Consider the following 24,707-nt stretch of genomic DNA (forward strand, 5'->3'; position numbering starts at 1 on the left):
AGGACTGGCTGTGATTCGACTGAGCTGCGCGACAGGCATGTAGGCGGGCCAATCCACGGCGGGCGGGCGGGCGGGCGGGCGGAGCTGGAGGAAGGGCGAGATGCTCATTCATAGGGTGGGTACAAAGAAGGGTTCGTTTCAAAGTGGGAGAGTCCCGCCCGGCTCTCGCTTCCTGTATGAATGCTCTGTGCGCGAGTGTCTAGGTAAAAATGGGAAGAGTCGTCGTGCACGCGGGTTAGATTTCTATTTTTTTAGTTTTGGAGGTTTTAAAATATTGCAGAATAGAATTTAGAAAAGGAGGATGAAGAGCATATTAAGTCAACACAACCCATAATATACCAATTACGAAACAAAATTTTAAAAAATTCCTTCCAGTAGCACCTTAGAGACCAACTAAATTTGTTATTGGTATAAGCTTTCGTGTGCATGCACGAAAAAAGCTCGTTCAGTGCATGCACACGAAAGCTCGTACCAATAACAAACTTAGTTGGTCTCTAAGGTGCTACTGGAAGGAATTTTTAAATTTTGTTTCGACTATGGCAGACCAACACGGCTACCTACCTGTAACTATACCAGTTACGATCCAATAATGTAAAGAAAGAAAAAGCAATTGGGTGCACAAGTTCAATGCCGGTAGATCAGCTTTGGGGCCAAGTTCCCCACAGGAAGTTCTGAGCAAAGGAGTTTTTGACAGGTGGGTGGTACATAATGCATACCCTCCAACATTTCTTAGGTGAAAATAGGGACATCCTATTTATCATCATCAAGAGCAATTTTTATTATTTATCCATCTGACTGGGTTGCCCTGGCCACTTTTGGTTGCTTCTAACCTATATGAAAACATAATAAAACATTAAAAATTAAAAAGCGTCCCTATACAGGGCTGCCTTCAGATGTCTTCTAAAAGTTGCATACAGTCATACCTCAGGTTGCGAACGTGATCCATGCGGGAAGCATGTTCACAATTCGCAGCTTGAAGTGCTGCGCATGCGTGTGACGCGATTCAGTACTTCTGTGCATGCGTGTGATGTCATTTTGTGTTTCTGCGCATGCGTGAGCGCCGAAACCCAGAAATAACCCGTTCCAGTACTTCCGGGTTCGGCACGGTCCACTACTCGAAAACACGCAACCCGCGGCGTTCATAACCTGAGGTATGACTGTAGTTACTTAGCTCCTTGCCTCGGGTGTGGGGGTGGGTCGCATGATAGTCTAAATTGCTGTAAGTGAGCCATCAGGAGTCTCATTGTGCATTTCTCAGCATCTAATCCAGTTCAGCCCTAAGAATGAGGCCTTTCTTGAGCTTATGTAACATCCCTTTTTCTGCTTGATCGCCATTTGAGCACCAAAGTACTTGAAAGGGTATCACATGTGTGTGTGTTTGTAAAATAGTAGCGGAAAAGTGCCAGCAGTAGAAAACTGGGCCTGATGGAAAGAAAGAGAAATAGGAAACAATTTCCAGTGGGGTAACCATTTTCATCTGTAGCAACAAAAACACAGTTTGTGGCCCTTTTAAAAGACTAGCAAATTTATAATGGGAGAAGCTGTTATGAACTGGAGCCCACTTCATCAGATATATGACATGTTATCCAAGGTAGAGCAGTATACTTTTGACAGCAGAGGATTCTTAGCACTGACGTTGGAGGAAAATGAAATGCATAATAATAATACAGACTCTGATGATTATACGAAAAATCAAATCAATAGAGAGACCATTCACAAAGCAGCATTGAAGACAACACAAACATCCTGGTGTTGGCAACCTAATTAATACCTGCAGAGGTTGGGGGGGGGGGCTGTTCTTTTATCTCAGTTCAGGTCACAGGTGAAAAAACTGAACTTCTTGAGAAGTATAATTCAGCAGTTCCACACTGGAATTTCTCTTCAGTCATCGATAGTTCAAGTGTGACTACTGTAAGCTCAGTGGACCATATTTTCCCATTTATTGATAACTCAAGATATAGATACTGCTATTTCTTTTCTCAGCTGCCCTGAGGGGAATCATAGATAGAAATGATGAAAATTCACAAACTGTAGTAGACTACACACACGTAAATGGAGATGATGGAAAGTTCTACCAACGCAATTCATTCTTTCCCTTTAAAAAAAAAATCTGGCATGGAATTGGACAGGGGTAGGGAACCTCTGCCCGTCTAGGCCTCCTCATTTGGCCCACAAGACTATTACCCCCACCTGCCCCACACCTGATGGCGTATGTGGCATCAGGTGTGGGGCAGGTAGAGGTATATCTGATCCCTGCAAAAAAGCAGAATTAGCTTGTGGCAAATACTTGCACTTCTGTGCAACCTGCCTATGTTGTGGTAATGGATCAGACCCCATATTTGATACTCCTATTAATAATTTCCCTCAACCTAATGTAGCCCAGCTGAGCCTATTGCATGGGGAATGAAGGCATCATGTTTTCTATGAGATTCCCTCATCATGAGAGGCAACACAGGCCATATTCACACACTGATCTTCTGATTCCCTCACCTTCTATCTTAAAACAGCATGACTTTGTCTCCCATCATAAACCATAACACTTTTAAGCTTATTGTAAAGCCCTAAAACCTTGAATGGACTACATCTATTGCAAGCAATAAGCCACACTTACAACAAATCCATAAACTACATGTGTTTAAAAAATGCTAATTGCTCCCAATTAGGCAGGAAGGTTTGTTTTCACGGAGACAGCAATCTGCATCAGAATCTTTAACTGACAACTTTTAGCATGCCCAGTTGCACACCAGACATGTTTCCATGTCCAAAAGATTGAACGAATGTTATTCTAATAGTGGAATTTATTATTTTTCTTTTATGCATCCAGACATCCTGTAGAAAAACCATCCTGCTATAATTTACTGTAAGTTTGTTTTCCACTTGTAATTGTGGTAGTTAGCAATTAAGTTTAGGAATGGATTGTGGATTTATATTCTTCAAAGGAAAATTTAGTATAAATATTCCTTCTTTGGGGCATCTTGCCAGTCTTCTCTTGGAATGACTCACAACTAGCAACCAGGTAATTATGGATTAAGAATGCATAATTCGATACAGTGTCCCCTTACTTGCCCAACTCCACCGCCACAATCTAAAAAGCCCCACAGGCTGTAACTTTTTCCCATAGGGTAGTTGTTCTCCCCAATGATCATTCTGGTTGGCCTTTTCTGACAATATAGCTTCAAGAATGAGGACTGCTTGAGGTATGTGAGAGTAGCAACAGTGTTTTCCACTTAGTGCTTGGAACAGGGCCAACCCTACAACACCCTTCCATGAGGCAAGATGAGGGGACTGCCTCAGGCAGCAGAATCCACAGGGGCAGCAGATCCCAGTGTAGATCTTTATTCCCCCTGTGTTCCTGATGTTGATCTTCGCTTACCCCTTTTCCCTGATTGAGAGGGGGTGCCATAATGTCTCAAGCCATCCCTGGCTTGGAACTAGCCAGTGTCCTTTTTAAAAGCCCTTTAATTTTCAAAGCAATACTGCTTATCTAACACCAGGTGTCAATGCTGCTCTTCCAACTATCGGAGTTCCTGTGTAGGACCTATTTCATGAATATTCTCTGCACTTCCTCTGGCCTTTGATTTTGGTTTGGGTCCATTAGCTGCTGCTTTATATCAGTCAATATCTTATATGGCTGGTGCATCAAATACTCTACTGCATTTGCTCACGGTAGCTCTTCACTGCAGTCTTGCAGAACCCGGATAAGATTTTAAAATCAAGATTAACTCCGAGTTAATTAAATTGAAGCCACTTGAAGGAGAAGTGGGTTTCTACCTAGAATAGCTTGTCCTTAAAATGATGGCTTCTGTTTTCTCAAGTTTTGCTTCCTTTTTTGAAATAAGGGACACAGTCTATAAATTGCTGGCATAGCTCACTAGACTTTGAGTAACTCACTATCAGCGTAATCTATTTCAGAAGCTTACTGCTGAATCACCACTGTGAGTTCCTTAGAGGTAGTATTGGGGTAGCAGCTAGATTGTTGGACTAGCACCTGAGATTGTTGTTGTTTAGTCGTTTAGTCGTGTCCGACTCTTCGTGACCCCATGGACCAGAGCACGCCAGGCACTTCTGTCTTCCACTGCCTCCCACAGTTTGGTCAAACTCGGGCTGGTAGCTTCGAGAACACTGTCCAACCATCTCGTCCTCTGTCGTCCCCTTCTCCTTGTGCCCTTCATCTTTCCCAACATCAGGATCTTTTCCAGGGAGTCTTCTCTTCTCATGAGGTGGCCAAAGTATTGGAGCCTCAGCTTCACGATCTGTCCTTCCAGTGAGCACTCAGGGCTGATTTCCTTCAGAATGGAGAGGTTTGATCTTCTTGCAGTCCATGGGACTCTCAAGAGTCTCCTCCAGCACCATAATTCAAAAGCATCAATTCTTCGGTGATCAGCCTTCTTTATGGTCCAGCTCTCACTTCCATATATCACTACTGGGATACTATGGTTCTATAGGACATGAGATACTATGGTTCAAATCTCTTCTCAGCCATGAAGCATACTTGAGTGACCTTGGACCAGTCACTTACACTCAGCCTACCCTACGTCTCAGGGTGGTTGTAAGGATAAAATGGAAGAGGAAGAGAAGTATGTATGCCACCTTAAGCTCCTTGAAGGAGAGGTGGGATATAACTACAATCAATCAATCAATCAATCAGTAACATTGTATAAAAGCTACATAAACATCAGGTAGGACTTTCTGACAATTAGAGTCTGTTTGACAGTGGAACAGGCTCCCACAACAGGTGGAGGACTCTCCTTCCTTGGAGGTTGGATGGCCACCTATCATGTATGATCTGGTTGAGATTCCTGCCTTGCAGGGGGTTGGACTAGATGACCCAATGCAGTTGCTTCCAACCCTACAATTCTATATTTCTATGATTTGCATTTAATAATGACTTGCTCAGCCTGAGGTTCACATTCCCTCCTTGGCATATTTCTGGTTGTAGGCATGACCTATGGAAGAAGCAAGGCCTTCTTCTTGCTTAATACTTTGAACGCTTCCAGGTTGTATATATGCACAAATAAACCTATATCATAAAGACACCATGGTATCTGCTGTCTCTCATTCCGAAGGAAACACAAACTCTGGAATCTCTCACTGCTCAGTGACTGGGCTGGCATGCAACAATATGTACATAAGCAGGGGTTCTTGTAAACAGACGGTGGTGGCTTCGTGGAGGGATGCAGAGGGCCCAATCCATATATATAGTACACCAAGCCCAGGGTATTCTCTTGACAGCCCTGCTAGTTGTGAACATGTGTTTATTATTTGATTCAGCTCGAAAGTAGTTTCATGGTTGAGCCACCCTGATATTAATGGTTTGCAAACAGATTTAAAACAGCAACAACTTGCAGGCAATCTTAAATATGGATGTTGAGACAATAATGGGGGGGGGGGAGAGGAATATAATAAGCTTTCATAAAGCTTTTTTTTCTTTCATGTAGATAGCTTGTATACGGCAAGTCGAGTTCAGTATAGACAAAGAGGAAATAATTAATCTGGGAGCAAGAGACCAGCCCAGGAAATGTGTGCCAAATGGAGCAATCAGCCCATATATTGGCTAGGGAGAGCAGCGGGGAATTTATTGTGGAAAGATCTCAAGACCGATCAGGTCAGTGCATAGCTTCAGTGACAACCGAGGGTGAGCAATTTACTAGGTTGAATAACGGACCCACGCAGAATGCAAAAGCAAAAGAAATGGAACTTTGGTTAGAATGCAGAGGAATAACAGTCAGAAGTGTGTCCTGAGCTGTCCAAGGCTTTGTGCAGATATCCACAATTTTAGCTGGGAGCTAGAAATGCACTACCTAATATTTTGTGCCCAGAAATAAGAATCCTGCATTTACCCCCTCTACCATTCCCCATCGCATAACAAGAAAGGAAATTGCATTTGAAAATGATAAAAGGGAAGAGAAATTATCATGGGTGGGGAAGTAAGGTTTGTGCTGTCTTCAGCTTACTTTTGAAGTGGCTAAGAGGTGCTTGTGAGTCTCACCTCATTCATCCTACAAATATTACTCAGTTGTTTGCACTCCGCAGACTTCCCAGGTTCCCATGCTTCCTGCAAACTGCATTATGTCCTTGACAAACCAATTCCTGTAAATGCCGAAAGCGCGATTCTGCCTACCAGGTGCCTGGGTTGGGCATTGATTGTAAAACAACAACAACAACAACCCTTCACCCATTTAGAAGAAATAATTGCAGAAAGAGGTAAGGAGTAAATGGAAGATCTTCCCTTAAAAACAAAATCAGCCAGTGCACTGATCTCAGGCAATAGGTAGTCACCCTCCCCGGATTCCCACAATTTGATTAAAAGACAGGAGAAGATACGAAGCAAAAGTAAGTCTTCCCATAGAAGTTCTGCAGATCAGGAAGCTCAGGCATCTTGGGGAGCTAGAGAGCTATGGAGTAATGTTAAAATGGGAAGGGGAGGGGGGAAAGCACCACACACAGTGATTAAGTAAATTCAGTCCTGTTGTTGTTGTTTAGTCGTTTAGTCGTGTCTGACTCTTCGTGACCCCATGGACCAGAGCACGCCAGGCACTCCTGTCTTCCATTGCTTCCCGCAGTTTGGTCAAACTCCTGCTGGTAGCTTCGAGAACAATGTCCAACCCTCTCGTCCTCTGTCGTCCCCTTCTCCTTGTGCCCTCCATCTTTCCCAACATCAGGGTCTTTTCCAGGGAGTCTTCTCTTCTCATGAGGTGGCCAAAGTACTGTAGCCTCAGCTTCAGGATCTGTCCTTCCAGTGAGCACTCAGGGCTGATTTCCTTAAGAATGGATAGGTTTGATCCCACACCCACCAAAATCCCCGATAATGTATAAAGTATCTTGTGAAAGATCTCACATTTTTCCTGTAATCTTGGCAGCCTCCCCCTTTCTTGTCTGATGGCTTGTCTCACCTTGTGTCATGGTGATGGCTCAGCCATCACGTGTCTCTGTTCTTGGGTGGCATCTTTCTAAGCCCAGCTCCTGAGGAAGCTTGTTTGACTTCATATTTACTAACTTCAGGAATTATAGGGAGAACCCAGGAATTTTAAGGGATCCTTGCCCCCTGCAAACCCATAACACTATGAATAGCTGGGAGGACAGGAAGATGCAAAGAGCTAACCCATACACCATTCTTAATTATAGTAAGTTTATGACCTACTGGGGATATAAAACATCCTATTGATTTCTCCTGCAGCTTGTATTAGTGGTAATCATCTTTTATCTAGAGGGAATGGAAAGTAAAATGATTTATAGTTCTGTTTCTATGGAAGCTCCTGATTCTAATTGCCAACAGGCTTTTTTTTAAAATTGCTCTTACGCTAAATTCTGACAATGTATTTTAGCCCAGAGGCACATTTTGATGTTTGTACTCATTCTGAACTAGGCATTAAAATGCTGTCAGTGGATGGATATGCACCACAGATTGAAAACTACTTGATCTAGCACAATACTCATAATTTAGTAGGATCATGCAATCCTGTGTGCTGTTTCCTTGGAGGAAGTCCCATTGAACTCAGCATTGCTCGTTTCTGACTGCTGAGGTTCAGCTTGCAAAACACAGCGTGCTTTAGCAAAAGACCTTCAGCCGGCTGAAATTCAATCATTAGCTTCCAATCAGGAACATTCTCAAAGAAGTGCTGCCATTTAAGCTTCCAGCATGAAACTCAACAAGAAAAAATATCCAGCCTCATTTCCTGAATTGTTCCATAGTCATTCTGACACAATCAAACAGTAAAACTTGAAAGCTTTGTTATTACCTCATCCACTTGCTAGAGACAGGAGGGTCTGTCAATTGCCCTGGCAATGCAGCAGATGATGTCATTGCTCTAGCTTGGCGGGTGGTGGGATCCTAGAACTTCCCTCTTCTTCATTCTTCTATTACGTCAATGCACACAAGGGTGAGGAATAAGAGAAACATAGTTTCCTTAATGATGGGTATTCACCCACCTACCTTTTCATCAGCAGTGGATGAAGTCGTGGGGCAGATGCATTTACCTGGCCTCTTGGCAGGTGAGTCGCCGCTGGTTACTGAGAGGGGCAAGGTGGGTATGGTGCAAACGCACCAGCAGAACCAATCCAGTATTCCTGCCTATGCGTTTGCAGCATGCTGCCTTCTCTGCTGCCTCACCCTTCCCTTCCCTTGTAAGCAGTAGTGACTCATCTGCTGGGAGGTTAGGTAAGTGTCTCTCAGCCACCCCACTGTCCACTACTGCTTCTCATTATTCATTGTGGTGGGCATATCTGGTGTTATACAAGTGATAGTTACATTCTAATTCTATACCTCTGTGACAACAGGATGCTGGATTTGATGTGCCACTGGCCTGATTCAGCAGGATCTTTTTATCTTCTTAAATGTTTTTTTTTAAAAGGGGGGGGGGAGAGAGAGAAATAAAGAAATGCAGTCGTACCTTGGTTTTCGAACAGCTTAGTTCCCAAATGTTTTGGCTCCTGAACGTCGCAAACCTGGTAGTGACTGTTCCGGTTTGCAAACAATTTTTGGAAGCCAAACGTCCGACGGGGCTTCCGCAGCTTCTGATTGCCTGCAGGAGCTTCCTGCAGCCAATCAGAAGCCGCGATTTGGTTTTCAAACATTTTGGAAGTCAAACAGACTTCTGGAACGGATTCCGTTCAACTTCCAAGGTAAGACTGTCGTGACCCGCAGTGGAAAATCAGAAATATACGTTCTCACAAGTAACAGAGAAATATAAAACTTTTAAGTTGCCAAGTATGTCAAGAATTGTTGTGTGCAATCCTGACCTCATAGAATCAATTGGAACGTTGCCATTGATTTTGGTGGGAGGGAAAGCACTGTGTGTTCTGCCTCATCAGCATAATGACTGTGACAAAATCCATATTTATTTACATAGCCAATAACCGATAGTCAGTGGCAACAGGAAACAGTTTTGAAAGATACAAACTTATTAATGTTGCCAGGAAGTGAGAATCAACTGGTGCATGTTTCGTTTGTTCATTTATCTTCAGCTCTTTAAAAGAATCAAGTCATGTATGATATGGTTTACTTAACAAATACTGCATGAGCATTGTTAGAATTTGCTGACAAAACCCCCAGGTTATGCAACATGTGTGTAAGAACAAGCACATGCCTGCTTTCTCTAACCTCTGGATACTGTCAGATTCTAGCTTCCATCAGTCCAGGACCAACATAGTCAGTGGTCAGAGACGATGGGAGACAGCAGATCAGCACTGCTGCCTACATTTTGGACTGTCCTTGGCAATGGAAGCTGTCACTGTGAGTTTCTGCACTTCAGAATTTGCCAGTGCACCAGCACAAAACAGTGCTGACCCCAGCACAATAAGTGTACATTTGTCCTCTTGCGCTGATCTCACTGAAGAGCTGGTTCACACATGCAGCTGAATTTCTTACCCAGGAATGACCAGAATTTCAAGCCTGGATTCACATGGAGAAAGTAGGGTGTGGCACAAATCTTTCCCAGCTTTACTCAGCAATTGAAGCTAGGATCTTTTAAAAAATGCCATGCAGGTGCTGTACCCCTGAGAGCATGGGCCTCCCTTAATGTCACTGCCTGTATTTATTAGAATATATGCAATCAAAATGGAATAACGTGAAGCTGTCATAGGTGATCATGTAGCTGATTGGGATATTTGGTCTTGGAGGACTTTCAGCAAAGTGGGAGCAGATTGACAAAAGCTTTGTAGGTCAATATATAACTACTATGTACCCCAAGTTAACTTGCTTTTGGCCAAAGTATGTAACAGCAATGGTTTTGCCAGCTGTATCTATAATATATGCCATACAGAGGTTGCACGAGTGCAGTGGAACTTAGGAACATAGGAACCTGCCGTATGCTTAGTCAGATCATTGGTCCATTGAGCTCAGCATTGTCCAACATTGACAGGCAGCAAACCTCCAGAATTTGAGGCAGGGATTTCCCAGCCCTACCTGGGAAGTTTCATTACAACCCAAATGGTACATAAATCTTGTGAAATAAAAATAACTGAGTTGTGGCCATTCCCTTAGCAAGTGTGGTTACCCTCCAAAATTATGGGAGTGCCCAAGAGGTTGCTGCTGTGATTGTGTAGCATTGGAAGAGTTTGTTCATTACATTGCCTCAAAAGGAGTCGGGCCCAATCCTGGATTCTTTGCAGGAGCTTAGTGGTAGATTTTATTTATTTATTTTCTTGAATTTCTGTCCTGCCTTTCTTCTGTGGTGGAGCCCAAGGTGACACACACACACACACACACGGTTCCCAGTCACTGAAGAGACACAGATCTGCTTAGTTGCAGCAAGGTGGCCACCTCTTTTACCTTCACACCCTGAGATTTCTGAACCCAGCCTCTGCAATGCATTGTCAGGTGCAGTAGTGACCTTGAGCACTCCCATTGTTTTAAAAACGGTAATTTGGAAATGGGCTTTTGTTCGCTTAAGAATCATTCCATCACATGTTTCTGCCCACAAGAGGGCACTGTAGTTCTTAACATAGTGTGAGCATCAGAGCTGTTTAATTTGCTAAACCCGAGCAAGATTCTATGTGGAACAAGGGAACAAATAAGAATTTAAGTACCAGTGTGAGATGCTAGCTTACGCTAGTTGAACATGGTGATGTGCCAGAATTTGTCCTCTAATTTCTCAAAAGTTTTCTTCTGCAGCGAAAGAGGGTTCCATTATTCTGCTCCTTGCTTGGGGCTAGGCATGTATAAAAGCACAGTTTCCTATTCCTCCCTGAATTCAGTGCATATGGCCCTGTTTCTGTTCGACTGCAGGTCATCTTCTGCCACAAACTATGCTATTCATTTTGCTGTCCACCATGGGGAAATCATGTAACTTATTTAATTAATCACTGTCATTATGTTATTCCATCCCATTCATTTCAATGCAAAGGAAACACAACATAAATTTTTTTTGGGGGGGAGAGACACATAATCATTACATATCATTTACAAACTGAAAGCAACAGCAGTAACAAATATTGATTTCTGGATTCATTTGCTTTCTGGACATGGGATGAATAAGAAAACATAGGCAATTTCTGCTCCCATTTTCATTAAAATTATCCATACCCAGCGCACTTTAAAAATTCATATCATTTGGGGTGGGGTGAGCTTACCTTATCATTGTGAGGTGGCTGTAGCTCATGTGCACATTCCTTTCAATTAAGCATCTCTGCAGCCTCCTTAGCTGCCTCAACTTCCTGACCTGAAAAAGCTCCATGGGAGAAGTTAACTATTGACATCATCCCATGAGCTTTAACTGAAGCATGAGAATCAAAGGAGGTCCCTTATTGAGCCCCTACTGTGCAGTCACTGATTTTGTTTTTAATGAAAGTCCTAGTTTTTATCTTTCAAAAAACAAAACCAAAAAAACCCTCTCTCACTGATTTATTTAAAGAGGGGCATCCCAACCTTCCTGTTCTTACAGAAAGCCAAGGTAAGGGTGTCACTGAGGCTTTTTTAAGGAAACATCAGCATCCAGGGAGGCTGCACAGTGCAGAGCACTGGAGAGTCGATTTGCAGAATAAAGGAAAGGGCACCCACAAAGAGCCTTTGGCCACCTTGAAAGTAAGGTGAGCAGAACAGTAACCCTGAACCTTGTCCGTGAGAATTTCCCTGAAATGTTCTTTCCTCTTTCACCATTTTTGAATGTAATTTCCCATAAATTTACAGTGTGTGTGTGTGTGTGTGTGTGTGTGTGTGTGTGTGTGAGAGAGAGAGAGAGAGAGAGAGAGAGAGAGAGAGAGAGAGAGAGAAGGAGAAATATTCAGCACAGCATTTCTGGCTTTGAAAGACCTGGCTTTGAAAGTTTCAAACACTCAGCAGCTCAGCTATGCTTTTCCACAGCATCCCTGACTTTGAAAGAAGAGTCTTGCCAGGATTGAAAGTTTAGAATTCAAAAGCTTATATCTTATTAAAGATGACAAACCACAGAGCCCAATTTTAGTGTCTAGTGGACATGCCCAAATAAGTGCCGATTGAAAAGTCGCTGGTTGTGTTGGGATAAAGAACAATAACAATTGGGGTCCCTAGAAGCCAATGCAAGAGCAATTAGAAAATATAAAAATGGCATGGTATTATGCTCAATAAATATGTATAAACCATAAACTACAGAAATAAAAAATGAATAATACAAATCAGAAGATGACACACCAGTAGAAAAAAAAAATCATTTTGACTGCTCAGTCTTCTTCAATTTAGTCTGTTTCCTCAGTAGTCCTTCTCCTCAGTTTCCTCTCTCAGTAGGAGAGAGTGATAACCTTAAACTCTGGAAGAGGCATTCCAGTTCTTGTGCTTTTCTGGCAAATAAAGCTCGTCTCCCCCATGCAGCTGCTTTTACCTTGACAAATTATTTAACTGTAAGTACAACTTATTATTATATATCCAACACAGTATCTATCTATCTATCATCTATCTATCTATCTATCTATCTATCTATCTATCTATCTATCATCTATCTATCTATCTATCTATCTATCTATCTATCATCTATCTGTTGCACTTTCCCAATATGAACCATCCAATATTTCACTCAACTTCTGCACATAAACTTCTCCCAGAAAAAAAAAGACGGAATAAACACAACTTTCTGAAAACCTAATTTATAATGGCTATGATAATGCCTTCGAAGGTGATTAATTATCAGCAGATGTTACAGGTATGAAATTAACTCAAACTTGACATTGAATCCATTAGGACTTACAGAATTTAAAGGGAACATTCAATGAACTTCATGCTTATTGAATGTGGGTCTTGCCCTTTGAAATGAGACATCAAGAGACCACAAGGCTGTTTACAACACAAAATACAAAATACATAATACTGTATAACAGAAGTTGTTGGTTTTTGTTTTTTTAAAGACAACACCCCCACCATACTTTAAAAGGCCATAGACTGGTTAACATCTGAAGATACAGTGGTACCTTGGATTAAGAACTTAATTCATTCTGGAGGTCCATTCTTAACCTGAAACTGTTTTTAACCTGAGGTACCACTTTAGCTAATGGGGCCTCCAGCTGCCTCCGCCGCACAATTTCTGTTCTCATCCTGAGGTAAAGTTCTTAACCCGAGGTACTATTTCTGGGTTAGCAGAATCTGTAACCTGAAGTGTCTGTTACCTGAGGTACTATTGTATGTTACAAAGGTACCAAGCGAGCCTCCTTTGGGAAAGCATTTCACAAACAGTGAGCCACCACATATGAATCTGCTCTATGACAACAAAAGCATACAATTCTGCTGGAGTATGTTGATGTTCTAAAAAAATATGTAGCTAATGGGGCCTCCGTGGAATTAGTGTGAATCTTACTCTTGCGCTTGCTAATATTCATTCTTCAAGTTCTGCTGCTCTGCTCCATTTGTAAAACTACTGAGGACAAATATCCTACCATCCTTAGGATGAATAAGAATGGTAGGGAACTTACAGTTTAGGAAACCTATACTGAATAGTTTTACTAACTGTCAATCTATTAATGTAATATGTGGTATTTTGTATCCTTGCTTATTAATCTCTGTGGGACAAACTAGTAGAGCTTCAAGAACTCATATAGTGAGTATATGAGTAAGATCCGCAGTAATACCACGACAAAAGCAGCTGCGTGGGAAAAAACACCCCTTTATTTGCCAGAAAAGCACAGGAAGAACCAGCAGTTGAATGTTACTACTCTCTCCAAGGACAATGGAAAAAAACAGACTGAATTCAAAAAGACTGAGCTGACCAAACAGATTTTTGTCTACCAGGGTCCTGTCTTCTGATTTATATCATTTGTGTTTTTCTTTCTGCATTTGCATTGATGTAGTTTATAAATATTGAGTATAATGCTGTGCCATTTTTTATTTTCTGGGTCTCATAATTGTTTTTGCACTGGCTGTGTTGGGCTTACTGTGGAAACCGGGTTACGCGATAGGCAATATTGGAAAAAAACAAAAACTTGGGAGTTAGTGGCAATTAATACATATTCCGTTGTTTTTCTTGGGCTTTTGTTTCCTTTAAACCTATAATCTGTGAACTAGAAGGACCTCACCTAGTGTGGCCACAAATAAATTGGTGAGCCACAAGTGGGAGCTGCAATAAAATGTTGCAGAATGAAGTGCTGCTGCTCCAGGATTCCACTTCATTCCATGTCCCCACCCTGACTGGTTTTATTTCTCCCTCACCTCCAAGAGCTTAGTCCTCATCGAGCTATTTTGGGGGTTCACATCCCTCATCCCCTCCTTTTTAAAATCCTGTCCACCTTGAGGTTTCCCCAGGCTTCCGATACCTTCATCATGTCCAGTTTTGGCTTCATACAGGGCTAGTACCAGATTCCAGGGGCCCCTCAGCACAGTGCCATTGATGCCCCCTATCTCTAACACACACACACACACACACACGCACACACACACACACACACACACACACACTGCAGACCTCAGCCTCACCTCAGCAGGGAGTGGTGCCACAGCCAGTTTGGGTCAATGAAGGTTCACTCTGAGCCCCTGGGACACTAGGCCCGTATCTGACCTGGCCGGCTGCTGGCACCAGGCCTGGCTACATACACAATGGCACTCACAGACTGAACCTCATAAACAGAAGGAATGATGCCAGAATTCAGCTTGTGAAAGCCACCTGGGACTGTAACCTGCAATCCATCCGCTGCGATACATTTTAATCTTATGAACGTTTCAGTGACTCAAATGCTTTCTGATCTTTCAAGGACCAGTTGATCCAATAAAAGATACGGCGGCACCAATTCCACTTCGAAAAGGAGATTGGTTTGAGGACAGCCGAGAGAAATTTCATCCTAATATATATATTTTTCCCTCGAGAAAATTGTCGGCAAGTGAGATATAAGGTATATAGCAAAAGGGCCGGTATGCGCCACCCCGTGCTCCCAACTGCCAGAAGAGCTCTGCAAGTCTGTTATTATGACGATACAAAAGGAAGAGAGTGAATAGGTGATGCAGAGACATTATGGCAAAGCTTGTCCTGAGATGTCCTAGCCATTCTTTGGAGACTTGATGAGAAAGAGCCTGACATTCACATACTCCATTGGGTGACAGGAAATAGCTGGAGCTGAAATGCATTCTATTGAATAGCATGAGGCTCAATGGCAGTGAAGTGTATAGCAGCAGATATTGTTATTTTGACCTAAGGAGTCATACTATTCCGCCTTGAGTATAAAATAGAGAGGATGGGTCTGAACTGCAAACTCCTCTTCCTCTCTGAAATTAGAGGCAAGGAAGAATTCTTAACAGTGTATTAGCATACTCTGAACATAGATTTTAATGCTACTTCCCTGTAAACTCCAATTAAGATCTGGGCTGGGGGTGGGGAAACCTCCACATCTATCCTGTCTCTTCTAGCACAAAAATGTTCTTGCTAATACTGAGCATTGGTAGTGAGCGTCAACAGGAGTAGAACCCAAATGGGGCCACTGAGAAGAGGAGCCACCATGCTTGGATGATACCTGAGCATTCCAGAATGAGAGAGAGAGAGAGAGAGAGAGAGAGAGAGAGAGGGGACAAACATTCAGGGGGGCAGCCCTCTCCCCAGCAGCCCAACAGGGGTTGAGCATGCTCGTCACAGAACACTGACAATTAGTTGGAAAAGAAGACCAGGAGTTAGCCAGTGTGGTGTAGTGGTTAAGAGCAGTGGACTCGTAATCTGGTGAACTGAGTTCGTGTCTCCGCTCCTCCACATGCAGCTGCTGGGTGACCTTGGGCTAGTCACACTTCTCTGAAGTCTCTCAGCCCCACTCACCTCACAGAGTGTTTGTTGTGGGGGAGGAAGGGAAAAGGAGATTGTTAGCCGCTTTGAGACTCCTTCGGGTAGTGATAAAGCGGGATATCAAATCCAAACTCTTCTTCTTCTTCTTAGTGGGGAAATAGGATATTCTGCTTGGGGAGAAGGACTGGTTGGAATCCTAAACAGGAGGAGGAAGGGATGTCAGAGAATTCCAATGAAATGGGAGTGGAAATTGTCAATGTTTGCTTATTCATCCCATGTCTTGGATGAAAATCAATCCAGGGAATACGATCTGTATTCGCTGTGGCTGCTGCTTTCAGTCTGCAAATGATATGTAACTGATTACGTCTCTCTCTCCCCCCCTGCATTTGCATTTAATTTCCTTCGCATTCAAATGAATGGGGCGGAATAACATAATAGCAATGCATTCCATAATTAATTACATAAACTTTGTAAACTATGCCATTTTGCCACAGATTGAACAGTGTCCGTTTTTTGTTTTTTTTGGTGGCAGATGAGCGCCAGCAAAATGGAAGCAGTGGTACATGCAATGAACACAGAGTGGAAAGGAAAACTATGGCTCCTTACAACCCTTAGGATGGAGTACAGGATACGCTGCAATATTTTATTGCGGTTTTCATTTGTGCCATTCTAACAGTCCAATCCCAAAGATGGATTCATATGCCAAAGTGACTGACCAGGTCAAATACTTTGCATACAGAAGATTCTAAACTCAACCCTTGGCATCTCCAGCTAAAAGACAGTGATGGAAGAGACTTCTGCCTGAGACTCAGAAGGCAACTGCCAGCATATTATACTACTACTACTACTACTAATTTATTACTTAAAAGATGCCCATCCGACTGCGTTGCCCCAGCCACTCTGGGTGGCTTCCAGCAAAATATAAAAACGAGAACAAAACACCAGACTTTGAAAACTTCCCAATACAAGGCTGCCTTCAGATGTCTTCTAAAAGTCAGATAGTTGTTTATTTCCTTGACATCTGATGGGAGGGTTTTCCACAGGATGGGCGCCACCACCGAGAAGGCCCTCTGTCTGGTTCCTTGTAACTTCACTTCTCGCCAGAAGGCCCTCGGAGCTGAACCTCAGTGTCCGGGCTGAATGACGGGGGTGGAGACACTCCTTCAGGTCTACAGGGCCAAGGCCATTGTATACCATGCTGCTTGTTTTTAGGTCATGCTGTGATGAAATTTGGACACTGTGCATGATAAGCAGTTCCAGAGCAGCTCAGAAATAGCACTTAGACATTCTTTACCGACATATTACATGGTTACGTTCTACCTCCAGGGCCGGAGTCAGTATGCATTTGTAAACCCATTCCTGGGAATCACAAGCAGAGAGAGTGCTGTTGCACTGAGCTGCTTCTTGTGGGCTGTCTGTAGGCATCTGGTTGGCCACTGTGAGAACAAGCTCCTCAAATAGATAGGCTCTGGCCTGATCCTGCAGGACTCTTGCTACATTATTAGCTTAGATTAGAGTTATCCAATGTGGTGTCCTTCAGATATCTGTGCTCCCACCTTTCTAGCTGGCTGGGGCTAATGGGAATTGCCATCCACAGCATTGAGAGGGTACCACATTAGTACCTGACCCTGATTGAAAAAAGTAAATTTCTTTCATCATATCAATTAGCCTTGGTCCATATCCAAGAAGCTACAGTATAATGTTTGGGGCAGGATGCTAAACCTCTTTCATTTTAGATGTGATCAAAACAGTTTAACTTTCAAATTTATTGTTTGGGTAAGTTATCCCACTCCCACCCCATGCTTATACTTCTATATTTAATTTTATTCAGAAGTAAACAGTAGTTATAAAACATTATCGTCTCACTTGGGAACTAAGAAAACCAACAAAGCACAGAGCAAAGGCATTTAAATCACAACCCAGACACTCCATCATTGTCCAACTTTACATCCATTTAAAAGGGCATTATGTGCCATTTTCACCCTATAAACAAAGAAAGGATAAAAGATAAGAATTTATTGTTGCTAATAAAGAAAAGAGACAGTGGGGTGGAAAAAAGGGGTTGAAATAATTTAACAACTTTTTGCAGTTCAGCAGATATCACAAACATGGAACACCCCAAACTGTCCATTATACATTTTAATTCACAGCATAATATCTCTTCACTTTATATAGAAAGTCAAAACAATGTCATTAATTACGCTGTGATTTTTAGGATTTGCCTAAAATGCAAATCTTGAGTTTGCTAGAATGGTTTCTGTTTATATAGAAACAAGGGTAGCATGTGTTGCTGTTGTTTTAAAGAAACCCCTAAACTTTAAGAAACACAGCATATGTTTCTTGAATTTCAATCAAACTTGAAAGTTTCAAATGGCTTTTAGTTCATGACTTTTTCCTGCCATTTCTTGCTGTACGTGACAATAAAAACAACAATCACATAGGTGAGGATGGAGGAGGAATTCAATTCAGTTATCATTTAAAGGCAAACCCACCTAATCTGTACTTCCCCAAACAATATGAGAACCAAAACACAGTTGTCCTGTGAAATATCATACTTCTCCGAATTTTGCAATGCAGTTCTCCAGCCTATGTGTACAAAAATAAAAATACTGGGGGCAAAGTTTCCATTAAAAGAACATTATTAGTGAAAACAATATACAACAATGTAATTTTTTTTAGGAGAAATAGCTTTGCAAATATGTGTATGTTAGGCAAAATTGCATACGAACATGTATTTATTAGATGATATTTGCATGAAAATGTGTGAATCTTCATGGATACTATTTTTATAGTCACAACTTGATATGGAAATGTAGATTTGAAAACGAGGAACAGAAAGTTCACCCATCTAGACACAAAGGTTAAGATAGCCTTCCCCAACATGGTGCCCTCCAGATGTTTAGGACTACAACTCCCATCACATATTGGCTGAGGTTGATGGAAGTTGTAGTCCAGAACATCTGGTTGCTGAAAGTTAGGTTACAAAAAATAGGTTACTTGCCAAGGAAGTATGGGAATTGTAACTGTGTGAGGGGGATAGGCGTCTCCTGAGAACTTTTCAACACCCTTGACAAACTACAGCTCCCAGAATTCCTTGGGGAAAGCCATGCTTGTTTAAAGTGGCATGGTACTGCTTTAAATGGATGGTGCTGATGTGAACAAAGTGCCAATTCAATTTAAAACAAATAGCAGAACAGCAACACCTCAGAAATAAAAGGGTTTGTGGTATGGAGCAGCCACATGTGCCATCTTTTGTCCTCAAGAAACTGACCCCGAAAAGAAGTTTTTCGCTGCTTGGTGAGAGGGGTGCAAAACTCTACGCAGAGAGTTTCTGGTTTAGTTCCCTTCTGATGAAACCTGTCATTGATAAAAGAGAGTTCAAGCTTCACTAAACCAATTAAAATGTTTTTTGGCCTCAGGAGGTAAATAAAAACACATGATAGAACTAAAGCAGAGTGGAGAGTGGTAATCAGTACAGTAGTTCGGTATTGAACAATATTGAACACTGTAACAATAACACATAATAAATCACTTTGAAAGCTGCATTCGATATATTTTTTCCAAGGACGAACGAAGTATACTCGCGAGGATTGAAAGGAGGCCCTCTGTTGGCTTCATGATTTGTATTAGGAAGAAATGGCAATTTCTTTTTAAAAGGAAAACTTTCCCCTCTTGCACTGTACAACGTTCCTGCTATAGCAAGGGGAAGTGGGTAGATTGAGTTAAAAGCTTGTGCTTGACGTAGTACCTTTGAGCAACTGCACACATTACATGCCTAGGAGAACACCAAAACACTGTGATTGTGATAAACACATGAATTTATGAGCAGATACTTAAGGGATGTGTGACCAAACCTCTTGGCTGCAATTGTAGCTCCTTTGCTCTTGCCTTTGTGGCATAAGCAATCAAACGAGGAAGCTTCTAATTCAAGGATGATCCCCCTTGTGCTGGAGAAGGTGTTTGGAATATATATTTTTTCAAGCGTGGTGGGAATGCAGAATAGTAAATGTGGTTTGGTCTTAGTATTTGACACAATTTCATCAATAATGGGTCAACTCCTGTTGCTTGACCCTTCCCTTTCACTGTTATCACTGGAAAGTGACCTTAATTCCAAGAGGTAAGCATAAAAATATTGTCTTATTTTTGCTGGTGGCTCATATGGTCATTGCTCAACAAAGCAAATGATGTACAGCGCTACCTAAAGAGCCATGGTTCAATAATGTTTAGGATATAGCCCTGTCTGAACATCTTACACAACACAGATTAGTGGGGAGAGGTGAAGCACAGAAAGAACAGCTTGAGGAGATGTGGTTTTTATTTTTATTTTCCTTTATTAACAAGCACTCAGAATTCTCAGGCCCATGCAATACCCAAGTCCCACTTTGCAGGGGCTATGCTGATGCGTAATAGTCACACAAAACTAGTAATGATTCTGCTAAGATAATGTAATAAATTTGCTGTGCTCTGGTCTGACTTTGTGCTAAGTATTCTATAACCTGTATCTGTAACTAAATTCAACTGTGTATGGTTTCTTGAAGTTCTTTCATTTTGTTGTCTTGAAATCAATACAAAATTATTAAAGGGTAGGGAATGGCTTACTCTTTTTATGCAGAGAGCTGCATCGCTCTGTTGTAACACCTCCGAGCGCCACATGCTGGGGTGGGCCTGGGCAAAAGGTAGGTGTGGCCATACACAGTCTTAGGCATGTGTGTAGACACCGTCAGTTTATCCTGATTTGCTTACTTAAAGCTTACATGGTGGTTAGACTAAGTTCAGTCTTCGTTGCGCATAGTCAAGCAGTGGCGTAGCGTGGGTTGTCAGCACCCGGGGCAAGGCAAGTAATTTGCGCCCCCTAACCCGTGGATTTGCGCCCCCTAACCCTAACCCCCAGATGTTGCGCCTGGTGCGGCCGGCCCCCCCTGCACCCCCCACGCTACGCCACTGTAGTCAAGATTTGTTTGTGTGCTGGTTTTATGACAATGAACATTCATCCTGGATTGTTTACATGTCTTCCCATGAATTGCTCATTCATGCCACACTTTTCAGTACATTGCCCCACCACCTTCCTAACTTCAAAATGTGAGTGTGTTTAAGTGAATTTGTTGCGCTAGGGCAACAGAATACTTTAATCCAGCATTTCCCAATCTGATGGTCCTAATCTACAAGTGGGCTGCGAAGCCTGTACAGGTAGGTTGCAGACTTTAGAAATGAACTCAAAATAGCCTGTGATCAGATGAAGCAAAACTGAATAATTTTGTAAGTACTATAAATATTTCAACAATTCCACATTAGATAAACTTTTGCTTGGGTGCATCAAGTAATGGTTATAAAATAAGCAAACACAGTTGAAATGTGCTAAATCGATGGCTGTATTTATGGTACCTAAGGCCGAAATTCATGTGGGAATAAATTGATGGGTCACCATGCCAAATAAATTTTAACTTTTGGGTTGCCATACCCAATAGGTTGGGAACCACGGCTTTAATCCACTTTAACTGCAGAAACCTAAATCTCCAGTGTGCGCTTATTCCTTCCTGCAAAGTAGTGACAGTCTGGAGACATCCCATGATGATTTGAAGAGCAGAAAGGGTAATTTCCCCACCCAGCTCAACACTGTGATGTGCTGCCTGGTGCTGCCTTTGTTTTGTTTGTGGGGTCAAAAGAAAATGTGCCAGGCCACAACTTGTGGCTTGCCACACTATGCGCCAATTAACCATTTCATCCTTACTGGGAAACTATAGTTACCAGCTTTGGAACAAGTCATGATCTTAAGTCAACTTTAAACCATAAGCAGCAGTGAAAAAGAATTAGGAGAATTGCCTGAGAATTCCCAGTTCCACACACTCAGATCACAAATACCTTAGTGCCAGAGAGCAGAAACCACAGGGAAATTAGGGGGCGAGGAGGATGTAGCATGAGAACAAATCTTCATGGATTTAATATTATAGTAAAACTTGTTCAGGTTACTCTCTCAGAGATTTGGGAGTATGCAGGTCAGCTAAACTGTTATATAGCTTGCTCTTGAGCTGGACTTTGGATTGTGTGGAAAACTCCTATGGGAAATATGCTTGATTTGGTTTTAACTCCCAGAGGACAACAGTCTTCATCATGAGAAGAATCACAAGGCTCTATTAGCCTTTGCTGCTCAGCGCAAAAGCCCCAACACAACGTTTTCTCACCTTCCTAGAGGACTGTCAGAGGTCAAATGCAGGGAGTCCAATCTGGCGAGGTGTTGTGTGATGCTGTTTGCCACAGCACCTTCATTTGGGGAGATGATTCTGAGTAGCACGTTCTGTTTCTGCTTTGCCAGTCTTGCAACTCCATTGGAAATAAATAATTACACTGACACTTGAGGGGAAAATAACTTGAAAATGACCCACTGTTTGTTGCTGAGAGAAGCTTTTCACACCATAGTACATGAGGAACTGGAATTCATTCTGATTATAGGCCAAGAAAGGCTTGGTTGGTGTAAAAGACCCTCAACCAAGGGGTTTCATGTCTCCCTGAGAAAGAGTATGGGCAGTTTTAACTCTACCATTAGGCAGATTGGGGTGATCACCTCAGACAGCTACTTTTGGGTGTCACGAAAGGGCAACAAATGATTAAGGTATTATTGCTGCATTGAGAGCCAGTGTGGTGTAGGGGTTAAGAGCTGTAGTCACCTAATCTGGGGAACCGGGTTCGTGTCTCCGCTCCTCCACATGCAGCTGCTGGGTGACCTTGGGCCAGTCACACTTCTTTGAAGTCTCTCAGCCCCACTTACCTCACAGAGTGTTTGTTGTGGGGGAGGAAGGGAAAGGAGATTGTTAGCCGCTTTGAGACTCCTGAAGGGGAGTGAAAGGCGGGATATCAAATCCAAACTCTTCTTCTTCTTCTTCTTCTTCTTCTTCACTGCCACACAACTTTAGATGATATGATGTTGCATCCAATGCTAGTCCTACTCTGAGGAGACACATTGAAATTAATGAACCAAAGTTAGTCACATCCATCAGCTTCTAAAGGTCTACTTTGAGTAGAGCTAGCATTGGATGCAACTCATTAGTATTCTTTTATATGCCGCTTAAAGCTAAAATAGGAGTCAAAGTGATTTACAAGTATGAAACATATACAAACATCACTAAGCACCGCGACGGTAGGGAGGAGCCATTTGCTGCTCTGTTTTAGCGATAGGCAGTCTCGGGCCATCCCTGGAGATGTCTGGACTTCTTCTGCCAACCAAGTTTGTGGGCATAACCAAGCTGCAGAATTAAACTTTGTCTAAGGTAATTCCCCCTTCCCAGAAGATCCCTGGCAATCTGTGGTCGTGAGAATGGGGTGCTGACTGGGAATCTTTAGTGGAGATTAGACACTATTAAGTTCCCATAATTCTTTGGTGAAAGCCATGACAGTCAAGGTAGCGTAAAAGTCAATCTATGTTATTGCAGGGATAAGGGATTGGTTGCCGGAATGCTGCTCCCATCATCCTCCACCATTGGATACTGTGGAGTCCCACAGTATCTGGAGGACCACAGGTTTTCCATGCCTGTGTTATAGTATAGATAGGTCTTGAGCATGTTTTTGTGTTTGTGTGCTTTAACTAAAGATGCTACTGCTTAATTTGACCTCTAAATATAATATAATTTAATTTAATGTAAAACAAATCATCTCTATTTTGTCAGTGATCTCCAAACCCCAGCTGGCCATAAGTTCACTTTTGAGAACTTTTCATCCCATCACCAGTATCAACAGCCCAGAACCAAAATAAAACCTACCTGTAAGACTTTACAAAATCATCATCATCATCAGACAGGTTGCAAAAGAATGAAATGTTGAAGTACCTACTCAAGGATAAATTTGCTGTTTTTTTCTGTTTTTGTTTTCAAAGCACATTGTGGTAGAAGCTTTGGATGGCAGAAATGTAAAACATCCAATACTTAATATTATCTGCTTTATGCATGATGTGAATGGCTGTGCAACGCAGCTTTACTATTCCCAATTAATTGTGGAAAAATACTGCTTCCATTAGTAGCACAGTAAAAGGTAGCCCAGCACTAATGATAATAAATTGCAGCATTTTTAACAGAAATGGAACAGTTTTTTAAATTGCTTTTTGCCTTGCAGTATGAGTGTGGTTGAAAAATAATTTAACCCTCCATTCCTTTTTTGTGTGTCTTTATTTTACATGATGCCATTATACCTAGCCCATACAATGTCAGGTTAATAATAATGATATTGTAATATTAATGCAAGTAGGGGGGGGGAACTATACGTTTTGATGAATAATGGCCCTGTGTTTTTGGATCCCCTTGCCAAGTCATATTAAAATGACAAATAATTGCAATTGCTTTGCAGAGGAATGAAACAGGCTCTGTAGTCAAAAAGCGCATTAGGGACCAGGGGTGTCCATTTGTTATCCTTTGTCAGGAAAACATGGTCCTTAATGAAAGGGAATGAAGGGACACTGATTGAGGACAGTGACACTAAGCTTCTTTCTCAGCAAGAGCCCTGACGTGGGTATTAAGAAGCAGATTGAAAGGTTAAGGCACAACTTTGGAAACTCGAGAATCTGAAATAATACACCTCTTGTCGCTTGCCAAAACTGCCATTGAAAAAACAAAATAAAACCACAAGTTTGGGTGCCCTGATCACCAGAGGTCACAACGGACCAGAAAGCAGATGGCAGGTGCTGCAGAGAAATGCCCCTTGAAAAACAGAAACAAAATAGGGGTTGTTGTTTTTGTTTTTTAAGAAGCCTTGTTTCCATTTCCCTGCCGGTCTTCCTAAGTGCTTTTCCTCCCTTCGACTCATTCTCTCCCTCGCCACTGTTCCTGCAGCTAACAGCCTCAGCTGGGGCATTTTCCTGAGTATTAATGAGTATACTGGAGAGAGTCGATGGTCTGAGGTCCACTCCAGCCTTACGGAACGGAATCAGTCATTTGAAGAGCAGATCTTCAGCCGGTGCTGATTGCCGGTTGGTTGACTGGAGTCGACAGACACATGCCAATTTCTCAGCCCCCCAGGTGCTGGCTGGCCCCGCTGCTCCCCTCAGCCACTGCAGCTGAGCTCTCA

General features: G+C 42.3%; 1 long non-coding RNA gene across 2 annotated transcripts; it reads left to right on the forward strand.

Moving 5' to 3' along the window:
* The first annotated feature begins 75 nt into the window (after positions 1-75).
* Positions 76-23,421, forward strand: LOC310745886. 2 transcript variants are annotated; one of them, XR_014540427.1, is made up of 4 exons: positions 76-203; positions 2,825-2,860; positions 6,034-6,204; positions 23,318-23,421. It is a non-coding gene; the product is annotated as an uncharacterized lncRNA (long non-coding RNA). The 2 variants fall into 2 exon arrangements; XR_014540428.1 differs by lacking the exon at positions 2,825-2,860.
* Positions 23,422-24,707: the final 1,286 nt, after the last annotated feature.

Source organism: Podarcis filfolensis, assembly GCF_964270895.1.
Source record: "Podarcis filfolensis genome assembly, chromosome: 12".
Lineage (NCBI taxonomy): Eukaryota > Metazoa > Chordata > Lepidosauria > Squamata > Lacertidae > Podarcis > Podarcis filfolensis.